Source organism: Alexandromys fortis, unplaced genomic scaffold (assembly GCF_014885135.2).
Source record: "Alexandromys fortis isolate MF-2015 unplaced genomic scaffold, M_Fortis_MF-2015_v1.1 scaffold_174, whole genome shotgun sequence".
NCBI lineage: Eukaryota > Metazoa > Chordata > Mammalia > Rodentia > Cricetidae > Alexandromys > Alexandromys fortis.
Window position 1 is genome coordinate 1,742,007 of NW_026068063.1, and position 16,510 is coordinate 1,758,516.

The following is a 16,510-nucleotide window of genomic DNA, read 5'->3' on the forward strand; positions in this document are numbered from 1 at the left end:
CATATATATGTAACCATGATAAATGAAGAATAAGAGGCAATGAAAGACAGAAGGAGTGGGCAAGAATTGTTGAGGAGTTGGAGAAGACAGGGAGAGGTGAAAGTGATATAAAAATGGTACTTACCATTAAAGTTTTTAAAAGTTATTACAAAGGTCCTCTTTTATCATAAGTTATCTCTTAACATGCAAAATGTAAAAACACTTCTCCTCCATGGTAGTGATGAACTCTCTCCTCTGAACTATTAGCCACAACAAATCCTTCCTTCTATTTAAAGAAAAAAGCCAGAATTATCCACCACCACCCAAAGACTGCTGATGCTCATGAACCAGAACCTCTCTTCTCTGTACTGCTCTACACAAAGGAAAACTCCATTGTTCTTTCATTACACTCCCTAATATTATTTGCAAGAACTCTGATTTTAAAAAATCATTTGAATCTGGGACCTCCAAGGGAGTAGGCAGGAACCAGAAATCTCTGCGGGGCCAGGCATGAGTCTGGAACCTCAGAGGGAGTAAGCCTGAGTCAGGACCTCTATGGGTCCGGGTATTGGTCTGGAACATCAAAAAGAATAGGCAGGAACCTAAAACCTCTGCAAGTCCAAGTGTGAGTCTGGGACCTCTGAGGAAGTAAGCCTGAGCCAGGACCTCTGCGGTTCTGGGCGCACCTGAGCCTGGGAACTCTGAGGCAGTAGACAGGAACCAGAGACCTTTGCAAGACCAACTCCAAGCCAGGGACCCCTGGAGGAGTGGATCCAGACCAGGATTTACAGAAACAGGTCAAAGCCGGTAACCTAGACCAAAGAAGGCCTGAGACAGCAAACTCCAACAGGGCAGAACAAAGCCCAGGAGCATTGAGCTATCTCTGGGAATAAGGAGTAACAAATGGGGTAGCTAGAACTGTGACACTGACTGTACCATGAGGAACAACCATCTGAACTTTGGATTCACTGACACCTAAAAGATTAATCAACAGAATCTCAGATAACCCCAACCACACCTATTAGAGGAAAAGATGAGTAGAAAAGATTAGATCACATGCAACACAACAAAGAGCAGCACAATACCAGAAAAACCTAAAGACCCTACAAAAGCAAGACCTGAACAACCAAATATAGATGAATCAGAAGAAATTGATCTAAAAAATAACTCCAGGAAAATGTTTGAAACTCTTAAAGAGGAAATGAGAAATTCCCTTAAAGAAATGGAGGAAAAGACAAACAAAAAATTGGAAAACATCAGCAAATCCCTTAAAGAAAACCAAGAAAAAGAAATCAAACATATGAAAGAAACTATTCAAGACTTGAAAACTGAAATCAAGACAATTAAAAAAAAAAACACAAGCTGAGGGAATTTTAGAAACAAAAATCATGAGAAAATGAATAGGAACTACAAACCCAAGCATGAGCAGCAAAATACAAGAGATAGAAGAAAGACTCTCAAGCAATGAGGATACAATAGAGGAAACAGACTCATCAGTTAAAGAAAGCATTAAATCTACCAAAAGCTTAACCCAAAATAACCAGGAAATATGGGACACCATGAAAAGGCCAAATCTAAAAATAATATTAAAGAAGGAGTCAACTAAAAAGCACAGAAAATATATTTAACAAAATAATAGAAGAAAATTTTCCCAACCTAAAGAAAGATATGCCTATGAAGACACAAGAAGCTTACAGAACACCAAATAGACTGGATCAAAAAAAATAAAATAAAATAAAAGACCCCTGGCCACATAATAATCAAAACACTCAACATACAGAGTAAAGAAAGAATATTAAGAGCTGTAAAAGAAAAAGGCCAAGTAACATATAAAGGTAGACCTATCAGAATTACACCTGACTTCTCATTGGAGACAATGAAAGCCAGAAGGTCATGGTCAAGAATTATGCAGACATTAAGAGACAATGGATACCAGCACAATCTACTATACCCAGCAAAACTTTCAATCACCATAGATGGACAATACAAGATATTCCATGACAAAATTAGATTTAACCAATACCTATCCACAAACCCAGCCCTACATAAAATACTAGAAGGAAAACTCCAACCCAAGGAAGTTGACTACACCAACAAAAACACAGAAAGTTAATGGTCTCATAGAAACAAATCCCAAAGAAGGGGAAAATGCACAAATTAACATTGCCAACAATGAAAACCAAATTAACAGGAGATAACAACTACTGGTCATTAATATCTCTTAATATAAATGAACTCAACTCACCTATAAAAAGGCACAGGCTAACAGATTGGATACAAAAACAAAATCCATCCTTCTTCTGCATAGAAGAATCACATCTCAACCTCAAAGACAGACATCATCTCAGAGTAAAGGGTCGAGAAAAAAATATACCAAAAAAAAAAAAAAAGAAAGAAAGAAACAAACGGGTGTAGCTATCCTAATATCTAACAAAATAGACTTCAAGCTAAAATCAATCAAAAGAGACAAAGAAGGTCATTACATATTAGTCACAGGAAAAATCCATCAAGACAAAATCTCAATACTGAACATCAATGCCCCAAATACAAGGGCACCCTCATATGTAAAAGAAACACTTCTAAAGCTTGAATCATACATTAAACCACACACACTAGTAGTACGAAACTTCAACACTCCCCTCTCACCACTGGACAGGTCAGTCAGACAAAAAATGAACAGAAAAATAAGGGAAATAACAGAAGTTATGACTCAAGTGGACCTAACAGACATCTACAGAATATTCCATCCAAACAGAAAATATACCTTCTTCTCAGCACCTCATGGAACCTTCTCAAAAATTGACCACATACTCAAAAACAAAACAAATCTCAACAAATACAAAAAAAAAAATGGAATAACCCAATATACCTTATCAGATCACCATGGTTTAAAACTAGAAGTCAACAGCAATACTAATTCCAGAAAACCCACAAACACGTGGAAATTAAACAATGCTCACCTGAATCATCAATGGGTCAAGGAAGAAATAAAGGGAGAAATTAAAGACTTCCTAAAAGTCAATGAAAATGATCACACAACATACCCAAATTTATGGGACACAATGAAAGCAGTATTAAGAGAAAAGTTCATAGCACAAAATGCCTACATAAAGAAGCTGGAAAAAATCCCACACTTGTGAATTAACAGAATATTTGAAAACTTTAGGAAAAAAAAAGTAAAGTCACCTAAGAGAACTAGAGGACTGAAAATAATCAAATTGAGAGCTGAAATCAACAAAATAGAAACAAAGTAAACAATACAAAGAATCAATGAGACAAAGAGTTGGTTCTTCAAGAAAATCAATAAAAATAGACAGACCTTTATACAAACTAACCAAAAGGCAGAGAGAATATCCAAATTAACAAAATCAGAAATGAAAAGGGGGACATAACAACAGACAGAGAGGAAATACAGAGAATCATCAGGTCATATTTTGAAAACCTGTACTCTACAAAACTGGAAAACTTAAAGGAAATGGACAACTTTCTGATAAATATCAATTATCAAAATTAAATCAAGACCAGATAAGCAAATTAAACAGACTGCTGAAGAAATAGAAACAGTCATCAAAAAGAAAGAAAGAAAGAAAGAAAGAAAGAAAGAAAGAAAGAAAGAAAGAAAGAAAGAAAGAAAAAGAAACAGTCATCAAAAGTCTCCAAACCAAAAAAAGCCCAGGACAAGATGGTTTCAGCTCAGAATTCTACATGACTTTCAAACAAGAATACCAATACTCCTCAAACTATTCCACACAATAGAAACAGAAGGAACATTGCCAAACTCTTTTTTTTTAAGATTTATTTATTTATTATGCATACAATGTTCTGTTAACATATATACACCAGAAGAGGCACCAGATCTCATTATAGTTGGTTGTGAGCCACCATGTGGTTGCTGGGAATTGAACTCAGGACCTCTGGAAGAGCAGCTAGTGCTCTTAACCTTTGAGCCATCTCTCCAGCCCCCCAAACTCTTTTTATGAGGCTACAATTACCCTGATACCCAAACCACAAAAAGACATTACTAAGAAGGAGAATTACAGACCAATCTCACTCATGAACATTGATGCAAAAATACTAAATAAAATATGTCAAATCCAGTCCAAGAACACATCAGAACCATCATCCACCATTATCAAGTAGGCTTCATCCCAGAGATGCAGGGATGGTTCAATATACGAAAATCTGTCAACATAATCACCACATAAACAAACTGAAAAATAAAAACCACATGATTATCTCATTCGATGCCGAGAAAGCTTTCAACAAAATACAACATCCCTTCATGATAAAGGTCTTGGAGAGAGCAGGGATACAAGGAACATACCTAACATAATTAAGGCAATATACAGCAAGCCAACATCCAACATCAAACTAAATGGGAGAGAAAGTCCCAGCGATTCCACTGAAATCAGGAACAAGACAAGGTTGCCCACTCTCTCTTCATATCTATTCAATATAGTTCTTGAGGTCCTAGCTAGAGCTATGAGACACAAAAGGAGATCAAGGGGATACAAATCAGAAGAGAAGAAGTCAAACTCTTACTGTTTGCTAATGATGATAGTTTACATAAGCAATCCCAAAAATTCTACCAAGGAACTTCTACAACTCATAAACACTTTCAGTAATGTAGCAAGATACAAAATTAACTCAAAAAAATCCATAGCCCTCCTATACACAGATGATAAAAGGGCTGGGGAAGAAATCAGAGAAACAACACCCTTCACAATAGCCACAAATGGCATAAAATATCTCAGAGTAACTCTAACCAGACAAGTGGAAGACTTCTATGACAAAAACTTTAAATCTTTGAAGAAAGAAATTGAAGAAGACACCAGAAAGTGGAAAGATCTCACATGCTCTTGGGTAGGTAGAATTAACATAGTAAAAATGGCAATCTTGCCAAAAGCAATCTACAGATTTAATGCAATGTCCTTCAAAAACCCAGCAAAATTCTTCACAGACCTCAAAAGAACAGTACCCAACTTCATACAGAAAAGCAAAAAACCCAGGACAGCCAAAACAATCCTGTACAATAAAAGAACTTCTGGAAGCATCACAATCCCTGATTTCAAACTCCACTACAGAGCTACAGTACTGAAAACAGCCTGGTATTGGCATAAGAACAGACAGTACCAATGGAACCGAATAGAAGACCCAGATATTAACCCATACACCTTCAAACACCTGATTTTTTACAAAGAAGCAAAAAATATCAAATGGAAAAAGGAAAGCATATTTAACAAATGGTGCTGGCATAACTGGATATCAACCTGTAGAAGAATGAAAATAAGCCCATATATATCACCATGCACAAAACTCAAGTCCAAATGTATCAAAGACCTCAACATAAAGCCAGCCACACTGAATCTTATAGAAGAGAAAGTTGGAAGTACACTTGAATGCATTGGCACAGGAGACCACTTCCTAAATATAACCCCAGTAGCATAGACACTGAGAGAAACAATTAATAAATGGGATCTCCTGAAACTAAAAAGCTTCTTTAAAGCAAAAGACGCGGTCAACAAGACAAAACAACAGCCTACACAATGGGAAAAGATTTTCACTAACCCCACACCAGACAGAGGTCTGATCTCCAATATATATATTTTTTTTTCAAGAAATTGGTCATTAAAAGAACAAATAATCCAATAAACAATGGAGTACAAACCTAAACAGAGAACTATCAACAGAGGAATCTAAAATGGCTGAAAGACACTTAAGGAAATGTTCAGCATTCTTAGTCATCAGATAAATGCAAATCAAAACAACTCTGAGATTCCATCTTATACCTGTAAGACTGGCCAAAATCAAAAACACTGATGACAACTTATGCTGGAGAGGTTGTGGGGAAAAGGGAACACTTCTGCATTGCTGGTGGGAATGCAAGCTGGTACAGCCCCTTTGGATGTCAGTGTGGTGATTTCTCAGAAAATTAGGAAACAACCTTCCTCAAGACCCCAGTAATACCACTTTTGGGTATATATCCAAAGCATGCTCAATCGTACCACAAGGACATGTGCTCAACTATGTTTATAGCAGCATTGTTAGTCATAGCCAGAACCTGGAAACAACCTAAATGCCTCGACCGAACAATGGAAAAGGAAAATGTGGTACAATTACACAATGGAGTACTACACAACAGAAAAAAATAACAACAGATTGAATTTTGCAGGAAAATGGATAGAGCTAGAAAACATTATTTTGAGTGAGGTAACCCAGACACAGAAAGACAATTATCACATGTACTCCCTCATAAGTGGTTTTTAAACATAAAGCAAAGAAAACCAGCCTACAAATCACAACCCCAAAGATCTTAGACAACAATGAGGACACTAAGAGAGACTTACATAGATCTAATCTACATGGGAAGTAGTAAAAGACAAGATCTTCTGAGTAAATTGGGAGAGATCATGGGGACTTTGGGGGAGGACTCAAGGGGGGAGGGGAGAGGCAGGGAGGAGAGCAGAGAAAAATGTAGAGGTCAATAAAAATCAATATAAAAAAATAAAAAAAAATCATCTGCTTCCAATGACATGATGATGTCCATGGCCCTAATACAGCTAGGGTCTGTGTTGATGTCAGAGGTTCCTGTTATCATCAAAGGCCAAGTGGATACCCAACACCTGGGGCCACGTTAGTGTCTGAGGGCCATGCTGCACAAGGATCATGTTGATCTGAGTGGCCTGCACTATCACCCTTGGGGCACTGTTGATATCCTGATTAGGCTGCTGCTGAGGACCCATGGGTTCATGATTCTATGGCAGCTGAGATCTGTGTTGAAGTAGGAGGCCCATATTGCCACCAAAGGTTACATGGAAGCCCAGGGTCAGGGCTGCATCCTGTGGGCTCACTGGTGTCCGGGGGCTGTGCCACCAGACACTGAAGCCAAGATATTGTCTGGACCCAAGCTGCTGCCGAGGGTCATGTCTGAGTCCATGATCCTGCTATAGCTGGGGTCTATGTTGATGCCTGTGGCTCATGTCTTCTTAGGGGACTATAAGAACTATGCCTGATGAAATCAGAGGACCATGTTGAGCTGACCCTGTCCTTCACTGGCCCTGGGATAACTGGCATTGCCCCTCACTGGACACCGCAGCAAGAGAGCTGGCCCCAACCTTCATGGGAGAGCTTGCCCCCCTACTTCACACAGACATACACCTACTCTGAAGACATGGCCCCACCCCTCACCACAGGCAAGGGAGAACTGCCCCTGATGGCATGGGCACAGCAGACCTGGCTTGGCTTCTCATCTGAGAGGGGCAGCCCCAGTGGCCTGGACGGAGCAGCTCAACTACCACCCAGGCCCACCCTAGCATTCCCTGATCTAGGACCTGCTGGAGCCCATGAAGGGATTGCTCCTGTGAAACAATACCTGCAGGACCTGCAAGACTCAGGGCATCTCCAGGATATCCTAGAGGAGTTTTGGTGAGCATCCAGTGATTGGTAGCGTACCCGAAACCAGAGGCCTTGAAGCAGACCTATGTTTCAGTGTGATGAACATTTGCAAGTAAAGCTGACTAGACAAAAGTTTTGGTAAACTATGTGGCACACCGAGACTCCCAAAGTCACCAGGACAAATGAAGAGGTGTAGGAGAGGCAGGAAAAATGGAGGAGCAAAGAGGTTTTTTTTTTCCTTTTGTGTTTGCCTGTTTGTCTTATTTTGTATCAGTTTGAATTTTTTTTTAATTTTCTTTGTGGGGGAGCCCTGCAGGAGTAAGGGACTGGGAGATGAGTGGAATTAGGGTGCATGATGTGAAATCTCCAAAGATTCAATAAAGAAATTAAGTTAAAAAGAATCATCTGGATTTTGTTTTAACTTTTCTTCTCCTCTGTATTAAACAATCACAACAACATGCTTTTTATGTTGTATATAAAAATAAACAAAGCCTGCCTCCATGTTCCCTTGTGGTCCAACTGCCATGCCTTTATCTTTGCTCTTCTTTTCTGTGTCCTGTGAAGGAAACTGCACAAACATTAAGAGCTTACATCAATAGAAAATATCCAAATCAAAGCACAAAGAAAGGTTAGAAAATGTGGAAAAGAATATTAGCACCATATGCAGTCCACTGAAAAGTTGTCGCATACACATAACTGAAAATTCAGAGTAAAAAAAAATCAAGTAGAAGTTATATTTGAGGTAATAAGAAGTAAGAATTTTTGAACTATTCAGATACATGAAGTTATGGCTGTAAAAACAATAAAAACAAAAATACCAAGCAATCATAGCCAAAGTGCTAACAACATCTACAACAGGAAAAAAAATCTCTGAAACAGCTACACTATTTAAAATAATAACAATCAACAGACTAAGAGATGACTTTCAACAGAATGAAGGAAAGAAGACAATGGAAGATTTCTAAATTTCTGACTGAACTCTGCATTGTTTAATAAAGATTAAGTAAAAGGTTGTTTTAAAAAAAGATTCTGACTGAAAGTAGGTAACAATAAGATGTCTATTCACAGGCAGAGATGGCTCAGCCTCTGTAAGTACTTGCCACTAAAACTGGAGACCTGACTTCATTCCTGGAACTTATACAGCAAAAGACAGAGCCAGTGACATCAGATTGCCCTCTGATCTCCACACATGAATCACTGCACAAGCATGCCTATATACATATGCAGTGAAAATAAATGTTAAAAATATCTATCTCAGATTTAAAAATTCTTCACAAAGTGAAAACAAATATAATAATATTTTAAACAATAAAATAAAAAGCAAAACCAAACAGTGTATGACTAGCAGAAATACCAAAATGAGTTTCTTTCAATAAGATAGTAATAGTTAAAAATTAGATATGTAAAAAGAGTCACAGAAATGGGTTAACATGTTAGTACACATGGACTGTAAAATAGCATCAATATCAAAAGTTGATAACTTTAAAATACATGTAAAAGGCTAGGAAAGCAGACCAGTGGTACAGAGCTTCCCAACATACATAAGGTCCCATGCTCAATCCCAGCACTTCAATAAATAAAACAAAGGCAACCTTAAAATGATGACAACACCCTAAAAGGCAGAAGTAGGGTAAATGAAATTAAAATTTCTAAGATATCATTTTTCTGCAAATAACAATACTATAATTTGTGAGATTCTTCATTTAATGGACCTTGAAATGCATAGATGTATGCACTTGTCAAAACTAAGCAAATGTTTACAGCAGACTTACATATTACGTGTAAATTTTACCTCAAAAGAACAAAATAAACAAAATTTGAACTCTAATGATCTCATGCTTAAATATTTAGCAAGATCTTACCATAGAGTATATTTTACTTTGGAATGAATCAAAAATTATAGAGAGAGATGAAGACATGCAGAGGCAGATATGAGATAAAAGCAATCAAATGATATAGACAGATGAGGACATGCACAGGCAGATGTGAGATTAAAGTAATCACAACAAAATGCTAACCACAGAATTCAGCCTGTGGTTCCTGTTGCATGGCTTTAATCCCAGCAGAGGCAGATAGAGTTCTAGGTCAGCCAAAGCTACAAAGTAAGATCCTGTCTCAAACACCCCCTCCCCCAAGACAAACAAACAAAACTGCTAACTATATACGGTTGTGGGATAGTTTTACACTACGTAAAATGTATTGCTATGCTTGGTGCAATAAAAAGATGACTGGCCAACAGCTAGGAAGAAGTTAGACAGGACTTACAGGGACAGAGAGGATTTGGGAAGAAGGGAGGCGGAGTCTGGCAGATGCGGAGGAAGCAGCATGAGTAGTACAGAGAGATGAGGTAATGACCCACAGGACAGAACACAGGTTAAAATAAATGGGTTACGTTATAAGGGCTAGTGGGATAAGCCTAAACTAAGGCTGAGCTTTCATAGTTAATAAGTCTCTGTGTCATTATTTGGAATCTGGCTGGCGGGACAAAGGAAGACTCACTAGACTATAATTTAAGTAGTGGCTGGCTATGCGTGTATTAACTAAAACGTGCTGTCAATGGCTTATAGCTGCTCCTCACTTCCAAAAACTACCCTTTGTTCAATGAAATCAGTCTAGCCAGAAAGTTTCTCACAGTCCTCACTGTGAAAGACTCTCAGCCAATGACTGATTAAAACAGAGGTACAAAAAAATAAAAATAAAAAAAATAAATAAATAAAGATGAGCTTCCTAAACTCCAGGAGGGGATGACTGTGTGATAAGATTCATACATCAAAGTTTTCATTCACATTTCTTATGCTTTATTTTTCTTTAAAACTTCATCTCGGGCTGGAGAGATGGCTCAGTGGTTAAGAGCACTGGCTGCTCTTCCAGAAGTCCTGAGTTCAATTCCCAGCAACCACATGGTGGCTCACAACCATCTGTAATGAGATCTGGCACCCTCCTCTAGCGCGCAGGCATACATGGAGGCAGAATGTTATATACATAATAAATAAATAAATCTTTAAAAAAAAAAACTTCATCTTCATGCTAGAGAGATGACTCAGTGGGTTAGAGAGCAATAAGGACCCAACTTCAGCTCTTACTACCCATGTGAAAATCCCAGCCCTGTAGGGACTGAAGCAGGAGGACTGACTGCCAGCCTAACCCTAGATAGACATGAGACACTGTCTTAAAGAAAGAATATGGAAGAATGATAAAGCAGAATAGTCAGTATCTTTCTCTGGCCCCTGAGACAATGAACAGACAGATATGCAGCCCTTCACACACACACACACACACACACACACACACACACACACACACACACACCAAAAAAAACCCACACACACACACACATTTATTCAATGTCCACTCCCTACTAAATACAAGGATGGCAGAGAAGTTGTTTAATTCACTGGTACATAGATAATGTCTGAACACATGAAACACTAAAAAAGTACACTTATTAAGTTTATCAATTATATTTTTATCTGCATATCACTATCCACATCAAACCCATGCAGAGAAGGCTGATCTTATGAACTGGAAAGAACAAGGAGAGTATATATGAGAGTATGGAGAGAGAAAAGGGGGAAATTATGTAATTATACTCTCAAAAAATAAAAGAAATATTTAAAAGAAAAGAAAGGAAGGAATAAAAAAAGAAACAGTTGGAGGGAGAATCTATTAACAGGGGAATATTTAAATTTAGCACTGAGCTACTATAAACCATAGAATATATAATGCATGATTCTAAAAGACACAGCATGTCTCTTTGTTCTAAAATGAAAATCTAACCAATTTTTATCCCTAAGAGAAAAGAACAAGTCAAAGGAATATGCGCAATATGGTCTTCTTACTACTATAGTGTTTCAATCTATGCATTTAAAGACATGTAAAACCATGGACTTGTGAGCAAATACACAGAATATTTTTATATAATTTCCACAGGAGATGCATATAGGACTAAAAGTGAAATAAATAAAATTCAATGTGACACACATTTGCTCACCATTTCTAGCTTCAAAATGTTTTAATTGCCCCCAAAGTATTTGTTAATCATTGAAATCAGCACAATTTTAATTACTAAATCAGTAAAATTCTCTGAAACTCCACAAAGTAGTTAAAGTATCAGAGTGGAGGCTTTCAAGTTAACTGTTTCTTCAGATAATTTCCCTATCTATCTACAATGTACCCACTATATGACACTAATATACACCAAAAAATGCAAAATCCGTTCCAAGAGCTTGGATTTTTAGATTCTTTCATTCACTTCCAATCTAATAAAATACTTTATATTTTAATGTTAGACTACATAACTCTTTTGTCACCAGCTCAATGAAAGGTCACATGAAAAGAGGTGTCCTTATGGAACTACAACTAATATCCCTGTGACTTGCTTTCTTTGGTTTCTCCAAGCTATATAAAACATATCTAGTATGTCTATGAAGTTAAACTATTATTCTAGAGGAATAAGTCCAGGCACTAAAACAGTCTCATAAGTAATATCAAGAAATGACCAAAACATGAATAAACACTGCAAAGCAACTTCTGTTGTTTTGTTTTGTTTTTTGGAGTCAGGGTTTTTCTGTAGAGCCTTGGCTGTCACAGAACTTGCTCCCGTAGACTAGGCTGGCCTCAAACTCACAGAGATTCGCCTGCCTCTGCTTCCTGAGTGCTAGGATTAAAGGTGTGTGCCACCATTGCCTGACTAATATATCATTTTTGTTACCCCCAAATCTGAATCCTCAAAACATCACCACAAGACCATATCTGATGCAAAAGCAAAGAGTCTTTATTGCAAGTTAACTCAGGTCCCTCTTCGAAGAGGCAGCAGCAACAGCAGCAGCAGCAACAGGGAAAGCACAGGAGAAAAATCAGCAAAAAAAGGGGGTTTATATAGGGGAAGAGGCTGGGCTTCCCAGTGAGGTGAGGAGAATTCCAGACTTCCAGTCTTGGGATTGGCTGCCCCCTATGATGTAATGGGATTTCTAGGCCAGAGGGGAATTCCCAAGTGCCAGTAGCTTCCTAAACAGAATTCCTAGTCTCTAGGGGGCTCAGTGATTGGCCCATTTTCCCAGCTCAGGAATTGGTTGGTTTTGTATCAGGGGCAGAAATGGCTCTGATTCTGGGGACAAACTGTTTCTTTCTTTGTTTTTTTTTTTTTTTTAATCTTTTTTACTCTAATTTTTGGACCAGCGCAAATAGCTTTGGTATGCTCTAAATGTAGGGGCTTAGTGCATTCTTTTGGTCCTGGTTTCAGGGTCTGGGGGCGTTTCTCTGGCTTAGGGACAAAGTGTCTCTTCCCCTGGCTCTGGTCCAATTTCAGGGTGTGTTTCCTTCCCTGGCTCAGAACTTGGAGCCAGGCTGCTTAGGGGTTGTGCTAGGGATATATATGGACTCACTAAATCTGTGGGGGCCTGGGCCTCTCAATTTTAGCACATGTTTTGGGAAAAATTCTTCAAAAATTATATTCTTATGGTTTGCAATGCTTTTCTGATCCTAAGATATGTAACATAACAGATGGCCCACTGCTTTGGGTCTTTTCTAGGAATAACTACAAATATATAAAATGTCTCCTAGTCTTTTATTTATTTGGTGCTTATTAAGATCAAACTAAGTATAAGCCTTAAACAGGCACTATGGGGAATTTTTTAAAGGTTAATCAGCAGTTTTTGCCTAAAATGCGTATCTAGTACGTCAATGAGAGCTAAGGAGAAATGAAGCCAAGCACCATTCACAAAAGACAGTGCTGCGCATCATCAGGACTTACAAGAGAGGGGGACTAGAGGCTTAAGAGAACAAGTATATGTTTAATGTGTGCTTTGGCATAAGAAAATAATTTCTGTTAACAAACTCTCAAAGTAAGTTCAAAGTCACATTTACACAAAAACCTTAGCAGATCTTAGTAAGTAAAAACGTTACCATTCTAAAGGAGAGCAGAACATTGGTCTTGCTTGCTTCATTGTCTAAGGGTCAGTTCCCAGGCACGCCGCGCACTGAACGTAGTGCTGGCTTTGTCTTCTGGGGGAACAAAAAGTTTCAAGGCTGTTTCTGAGTGCTGGCTTTAAAAATCAAAATATCTAATCCATACTCACTGAGATTCACCTTGTCATTTGTGTCCTAATTCTGAAGCCCTAATTGCATGACAATAAAGTTTTTCATCATTTATTTTCCTCAAAATTCTTGATTTGCCTATTCTGGGCTGTTGACCAAGACAATTGTTATTATTAGCTGCATTGTGATTTCATAAACCGACCTAACATGAACACCATTACTTTTCTCAACACAGAACAGGAAAACCTCATTACAGCTTGAGCAAAGCTCAAGTGTTGAAGAGAAGTAATTAAAAGAAGAAAGTAGGTATCATCTACGACATCCTGAAAACAGAGTAATCTGATTTCCCAGACATTTGTTCCTTCCTTATCTTCCAAGAAAAATTACTCTCATTAATCAAAAATACTGTATGAATAAAAAAGACTTACTTTAAATACCAACGCACTAGTTTAAAAGATCATCAGATTTAATTATTTCTAGTAGGACTCATGCACAATATTTACTTAAATAAGGCTCAATGTGGACAAAATTATGTAAACCATAAACTGCAGAGAAGATGGGCTTTGGACAGGTTAAGCTGTGCTCATACTTGTGTCCCTTCCAGTGACCTTCCATGGGGATGTACCAGACTTAGCCTCTGACTTTCAGTTTGTCCTTGGCAATGAACATACCCAATGTATAAGGCTGTTTTAAAGAACAAAAATGTGTGACTGCCTATCATCCACCAATAGCTAGTTATGTAGCCAAATTCTACTATCCTCCATATTAGATGAATACTAGTTTTGGATAAGCAAGTAAAGTACCTAAAATAACAGCTTCTCAAACTCCCCTGCAGCCTATGACCAAACATATAGCTCAGTTAATCAATGAGATCAAAACAAAAGATTTGCAGGCAACGCCTTTAAGGAACAGTTGGGAGACACAACAGTTTCTTTGCTATCATATTATAAAAGTCACTGTGAAAGACAGTAAAGACATATAGAGGATCCTGTGCCCTTAATGGCAATGGAGAACTGCCACAAACCCTGAAATGCCTATATACAGATTTTCTTTTACCAAAAGAAAAAAAAAATCCTATTTGACTAGGTCAATGCTTTAGACTTTTGTTACATGAGGTTGAAAACAATCCTAACTCAATATATAAAAAGTCTAGGAAAAGCCGGGCGGTGGTGGCGCACCCCTTTAATCCCAGCACTCGGGAGGGGAGGCAGAGGCAGGCGGATCTCTGTGAGTTCGAGGCCAGCCTGGTCTACAAGAGCTAGTTCCAGGACAGGAACCAAAAACTACGGAGAAACCCTGTCTCGAAAAAAATCAAAAAAAAGTCTAGGAAAAAGACACAACCAGTTCGATAAACACATTTATTCCCTAGAACATTCTCAGTATCATTTAACAGTAGGTGTTAACAATGGTAGCGTTAAATTACTTATTAGTAAAATGATGGAATAGTGAGATGTTAACACATCTAAAACTCAATTATTAAAAATAGGTACTATAGTAATTAAGATAAAAATCCTGTAAATAAAAGATCAAAGAAGGAATGGCTTTAATGATGAAAGATGTTCTTGTTGGAGTAGAAAGGAGTAAAACTTGGTGAGCATTTGGTAGTGACAGTTCAAATGTTTGGTCATTTTATGCCACAATCCATAAGCTACTATCACAAATACTGTGGCATGAACTGTATGAATTTAAAACAACTCTTATAAATCTAATGAAAAATAGAGTTTCAAATAAGGGAGATGCGTTGGGAGTGTAAACACAAGAAGAACTGTGTATTCTTTTTCAGTAGAGTAAAATTTAAGATTGTTTCAGATTTATTTACTTTTAATGTGTTTGGGTGCTTTCCCACATGTATATCTGTTCCACAAGCATGCAGTACCTGCACAGGTCCAGAAAAAAACATTGCTCTCCTGACAATGGTGTTACAGGGGGTTGTGAGCTGCCCTGTTGTAGCGAGCAGCACAGAGCCACACCTGATGGAGATGTATAATCAACTCCTATGGATAAAGTCTGACTTATGCTGTGATAACGCAATGATCATCAGCTGCTTGCATATGCGTGGGCCTATGGGCAGCGCCCACCTGGCAATCCGGGATTGGCAGCCCATGCCTACTTAAGGGCTGGGAGAGAGGGGAAGAGAGGAGAGAGGAAAGACGAGAGAGGAGGAGGAGGAGGAGAGAGGGGAAGAGAGAGAGAAAGTGAATAAAGTCCTGGAATAAACTGCAGTGAGAAGAGCTCCGGTGGTCGCGTCATCCTTGCTGGACGAGATGGGGCGTGACAGTTGGTAGCCTCGTACGGGGAACCTCCAAACCTCTCTCCGTGGAGCCCAGAACTTGCTGCAGTCAGGGAGTGTACCAAATAATCAAGGTAAAGATTGGGGATCCGCAACAAAAAGTGGGTTTTCCACTCTCGACTGTAGAAGGGAGAGTGGGGGTAATAGGGCCGCGACCAAAAGCGGACAGTTTAAAGTGAGGGCCACGATCAAAGTGGACAGTTTAAAATGAAAATAAAAGGAAGAATAGGATTTTAGAATGGGCGCTTCAACATCACACCTGATTTTTTTTTTTCCATTTTATTATTTTATTGAGAATAAGAAAAAAAAAAGATTCCGCCTCCTCCCAGCCTCCCATTTCCCTCCCCCTCCCCCCACTCTTCTCCCCCTCCCCCCTCTCTTCTCCCCCTCCCCCCACTCCTCTCCCCCTCCCTCTCCTATCCAAAGAGCAGACATGGTTCCCTGCCCTGTGGAAAGTCCAAGGTCCTCCCCCCTCCCTCCATGTCTAGGAAGGTGAACATCCAAACTGGCTAGGCTCCCACCAAGCCAGAACGTGAAGTAGGATCAAAACCCCTTGCCATTGACCTTGGCTTCTCATCAGTCCTCATTGTTCGCCATGATCAGAGAGTCCGGTTTTATCCCATGCTGTTCCCGTCACAGTCCAGCTGGCTTTGGTGAGCTCCCAATAGATCAGCCCCACTGTCTCAGTGGGTGGGTGCACCCCCCGTGGTCCTGACATCCTTGCTCGTGTTCTCCCTCCATCTGCTTCTCATTGGGACCTTGGGAGCTCAGTCCAGTGCTCCAGTGTGGGTCTCTGTCTCTATCTCCATC

At 38.9% G+C, this 16,510-nt stretch overlaps 1 protein-coding gene across 8 annotated transcripts in view; it reads right to left on the reverse strand.

The window, feature by feature from the left end:
- The window catches only part of Tanc2 (tetratricopeptide repeat, ankyrin repeat and coiled-coil containing 2), a 313,979-nt gene that overhangs the window by 266,430 nt on the left and 31,039 nt on the right, over positions 1–16,510 (reverse strand). The window contains exon 1 of one of the 8 annotated variants that reach the window (XM_050120340.1): positions 13,279–13,352. The exons of the other annotated variants lie outside the window; for them this stretch is intronic. The gene's annotated coding sequence lies outside the window, so the exon portion shown is untranslated. Of the gene's footprint in view, positions 1–13,278; positions 13,353–16,510 lie in introns of those variants that run through there. 8 annotated transcript variants of the gene reach the window in all.